This window comes from Neophocaena asiaeorientalis, unplaced genomic scaffold (genome assembly GCF_003031525.2).
Source record: "Neophocaena asiaeorientalis asiaeorientalis breed wild unplaced genomic scaffold, Neophocaena_asiaeorientalis_V1.1 scaffold371, whole genome shotgun sequence".
NCBI classification, from domain to species: domain Eukaryota; kingdom Metazoa; phylum Chordata; class Mammalia; order Artiodactyla; family Phocoenidae; genus Neophocaena; species Neophocaena asiaeorientalis.
Genome location: NW_020172369.1, coordinates 865905 through 870588, shown reverse-complemented (window position 1 = coordinate 870588; position 4684 = coordinate 865905). Strand labels below are relative to the sequence as shown.

At 39.7% G+C, this 4684-nt stretch overlaps 1 protein-coding gene across 2 annotated transcripts in view; it reads right to left on the bottom strand.

Annotated features, from left to right (window-relative positions):
- Positions 1 to 4684, bottom strand: part of CA1 (carbonic anhydrase 1) — a 47843-nt gene that overhangs the window by 19200 nt on the left and 23959 nt on the right. Inside the window, exon 2 of one of the 2 annotated variants that reach the window (XM_024731404.1) lies at positions 1981 to 2129. The exons of the other annotated variant lie outside the window; for it this stretch is intronic. The gene's annotated coding sequence lies outside the window, so the exon portion shown is untranslated. The remainder of the gene's footprint in view (positions 1 to 1980; positions 2130 to 4684) is intronic. 2 annotated transcript variants of the gene reach the window in all.

Sequence of the window (4684 nt, the reverse complement as noted above, 5' to 3'; positions counted from 1 at the left end):
AGGGGATTCAAAAAAAAAAAAAAAAAAAAAAAAAAATGTTGCTCTAGGCAAATGAGAGCTACCTAAATATATAACTTATACTAAGCTGATCTCAAAGATAGACTTGGCTACAAGTAAGTGAAGAATATTAAGAATTCTTGAAGATCTCTGATAAAATATAACTCTTCCTTTAGCACTGACTCACATAGTGAGAGTGCACAGGGTCTTTTCCTATAGTTTCTTAGGGCTTCTTTCTGGAATCAGAAAACTTTGGGGCGGCTACTTGGGCAACAGTTCTCAACTGTGACTTGAAAGGCCTTGGGTTTCCAAACTTCAGGGTTGAGAGTGAAAAGGTGTTGATTGCATTCCCTTACACCTCATTTATCTGGTCTGTGGTGGAGCTCCTTAGTATGCAATAGTTAGGTAGTTCAGTAACAATCCTAAGTCCTTTAAGACTGTCCCAGACTGTGCCTTTAACTACTTGGTAAAGTTCCACACAACCTTTGTGCAACTGCCTGAGGATTACAAAATGAGGCAATGACATGTAGGTTAGTGCCTTAGTTTTCCGTCATCACCCAGGAGGCAGCCGGAACCAGTTCGGTGAGAAAGAACTCCAGGAAAAACACTTCCCCAGGTTCATGTCAGTAATGCTTTTAAAATGGAGACCCACAGAGTCCAAAGGACTCCTTAAGGGCCTTAGCGGCTATGAACAAATCTCCAGTTAGAATGAAGCTTATGAGCATAAACTTCCTAGAACAAATAGGGCTGATTTTATGCAGTGATTTGATCTGGGGAAGATGAATTCCTGGCAACGTTATCAGTTCCTCCTGTTGGTAATTTTTGGGGGTGCTAGCTAGCTGGGTTTACATTTGACGTTCTTACAATGTGGTCTTTTGTTGCTCCTGTTGCAGGCTCCAAGAGTTCTCAGAGATCTCCCTCAGAGTTGGACAAGATTCAACTGTGCGGTTGCTTGCAGTTGGCACCAGCTGTTGCTACACTTTTCAATCCTAATTTTGTTTTTTGCTTAAGATTGTGTTTCTAGTCCTCCCCCAACTTCTGATACTACAAATATAGTGCCAAGTTGTTTGCTGGTGAGCATGATATTATTAATAAAGGCCAGTGGCTCCTTTCAAAGGAGCATCAACTATTAACATAAAATCACTCCTGGAAATAAGGCTGACTGTGCCATTTATTTTGGTTACTACATTTTTAAAAGAATCATTCTAAGTTTAAAATAAGAGGTGGCAAATAAAACTTTGCTTAAGGATTCAAGGCATTAAAACATAAAGTTGGAGTGGTGAGGAAGAAAGGAAATCATCATTTAGCAGCCGTTAAATATCATAAAGCTTGAAGAAAAGATAAGGTGACTTTTACTAGATCAAATATTAGCAGCAATGTTCTGGCATGATGAACATGCCTTCTGTATGAGATGAGTATGACATCCACTCAAAAAACAGCCCAGTGGGGAGAGAAATGCCAACCATAATAGACGTGACCTTTCAGTGCCCTGGCCATTGGCATTGCGCGAGGGTAATCCTAGATCACCCATTTTTCCATTTGGATATAGCTGAGACTGACGGGGCAGGTGTCCTGCCTAAACCAACTGATTTACGATCTGCTTTCAGTCTCCTTCCTACTTGCCTCTTCCAAAGTGAGCTTGAAAATCCAATTCTTTCCACTACCTCTTCAGAGAACCTAGAGTTAAGGTAGTGATATATTATTTTTGTTACTGGTAAGGCTGCTTGAGCCAATGCAAAGATTGATGATAAATGCATGCACCTGAAAAAATATTTAAATCTATTAAATTTAGTAGGATTGAAATGCAGCTACTCACCGAAGACTTGAATTGCAGTGTCTAGAGAAAGCTACATTGAGCACAACTTAATCCCCTCATCATAATATGAACAAAACATAAGACAAATGGTACCACGGCAGTCGGGCACCACAAATTATGTTGTCGAAATGAGCTATGGATTGACTTCGTGACTCACAATTACTCACACACATCAATTAAGGTCACCAGCCTGCCTCCTTAATCATCAGGGCTGCCCCCAGATCATTCAACCCAACTCCAGGCAATGGACAGTGAAAGTTTGTTGGGACTTCGGTGATCCATCACTTCTTAGGGTATAAAATTGGGCTGGACAGCACTGCATGTGGGAGGGAGAGAATCACATTCACTACATGTGACAAGTAACACTTACAGATTCCTGCCTCTCTCTGATTTGTCCTCAGGAGGAAACGTGCTTAAAACCAGTCCAGAGGGGATGTCATAGTTCCATTCTGGAGTAAACATGTGTGAACCTGTCTTTTCTGGAAGTTTAACTCTGTTTTTAGTGCCTGGCTTGAATGTCAAACCTACACTTGTACGCCCAGGTTCAGTTCTATCCAATGCCATCCAGAGAAGCTTTGCTCTCTGGACCTCCCACCTGGACTCTGACCTTGCTTTGTCTGGGGATGGTCATCACAGATGGACTGCTGCCTGCCTCAGGACCCATGTGTCTTCTCTGCCCATCCCCTGCCTGCCAGCTTAGCCCAGCTTCTCATCCAGAATCCTTTTATTCTATCCTGTTCTGTGACCATTAGTTGAATTCAGGCTCAGATAACCACTTGGGCCACAGGCTGAGAGTACTTGCCAGAGAAGAATACTGTCTGGGGACCTAAGCGACCGAGGGATAGTGCAGCCAGGCATGAGCCAAAAACAAAGGCCAGTGTGTGCTCTTCAGTGGTCAAAAATGTGTGGAAAAACATCTGGCCTAAATGGGAAAAAGGTGAAAGCAAGAAGAACATGAGCCATTTATTATGTGCCACACTAATGACTAATGCCAGGCTGTGCACTTGTAACTCAGCTGACTTGGGTAGCATTTGTGTCTTAAGTCTCTCACACATTGTGAAAAATCATTCATGGATATATTTATTTATGACTTTAATTTTTTGAATGGATAATAAGTTCATTTTGTTCTAAACTTATGAAAGGGTACAAAGTAAAAAAATCTCCCTCCCATCATCCCAGAGAGAAATAAAGCTATCAGTTTTGCTCATACTCTTCTAGTTGATGCATATACATGAAAATAACTGCATATATTTTCTCTTTCAAAAAAATACAGATAGTATTCTTGGTATACTTTTTTGGCCCTCACCTTTCCCCCTTAACATATTATTTAATTTTAAAATTAAATGTCTTTTTGCTTGAACAAATAACCCCACACTTCTCTTGGGATCAAGTACAGATAATACCTTGGAATCACAGAATGAAGTTACTTTAAAGAAAGCAAGAAGATAAGGCACATTAGAAAATTTCCTAAATTCCTCTTTGTGCACGAGAGGAAAATAATATAAAATTACTTCAACTTTGAAAAAGCTTTGTGGACTATAGAGTCATTCACAAATATAACAGCTTACCAGTTGCTCATCTGAAACATTTGGGACCACATGTGCTTCAGACTGTAGAATGTTTCAGATCTTATAAGAGCATTACAATGCAAATATTATATAAGTAATGCCCTCAGTGGTGCCTGGTGGAGCACCCTGTAATTTAACACATTACTATTTTTATAACAAAATGTATAAGCAGTCATAATAAGTGGAATAAATAAGGACTATAATTAGCTTCATATCAGTTCGGGTCAAGTTTTGTTCACAAATGAGTTCAGGTCAAGTCGGGTCAGATTTTTGCAGAAAAACTTGGTTTTCAGAAAGTTTGGGATTTCAGGGTTGGAAGCAAGTCATAGTGGACCTGTATTTCCGTCTCCTATGTTGAGCGGGTCAACACAACAGCAATGTGAGTGGTAGGAAAACAGTCAGATCTAGACTCAAGGGTCTAAATACCTGCTCTACCATTTAATCCTTAGATGACACTGTGGAAGTTTCTTGACCTCTGTAAGTCTCTGTTACCTCATCTGAAAAATGAGGAAAATAATTCCTACCTTGCAGGACTGTAGTGAGGGCTAAATTATGTTTCAAGTATCTGGTACCTGGTAAGCAAACTAGGATGACAGCTGTTATCATTATTTACGGAGGTGAAGTCTAATGAAATAGAATTTAAATCTTTTATTTTTCATGAAGAATTTGAAAGTAGCAGGAGAGAGAGGTAGGAATTTAGTATAAGAATCCCAGGAGAGTTCCTTAAGGAATAAGGATCAATACCCCAAAGCTTCCTTTCTGGAATTTAAATTTATGGAAACCTGTTAGGGTAGACAGGGCAGTGCTGACCTAAGCTCAGAGTCCTGGAAGTTCCAAAGAGCTTCGGAAAATGAAATCCCCAGAAAGTGGATAGTCCCAAACCAACCTGGAACGAGAAGGACAACAGTAGTCTGGACCCATCAGGAATCGGACATATGAAGATGTCCTACTCCAGGCATTTGTGGTCACACTTTCAGACTGGACTTACTATGTTAATTCATTTATTTATTCATTTAGCAATTATATTTGAATGCTGAATAATCATTGTTGTATGAAAATATTCAGGAAATGTTGGGACATGACCCTATTTTATATGGGTATTATAGCTTATTGGGGACTTATAATAAATAAGTAAACAACAAGAAAATTACTGAAAATCGTAAATTCTTTGAGTAAACTGGGTAGGGAGTAGTGAGGGCAAGAATAGGATGCTTTAGATTAGGCAGACAAAGAAAGCCTATTGAAAATAGTGATCTTCAAGCTGAGATGAGAAAGCACCAGCTGTGTAAAGAGGAAGTCAGGA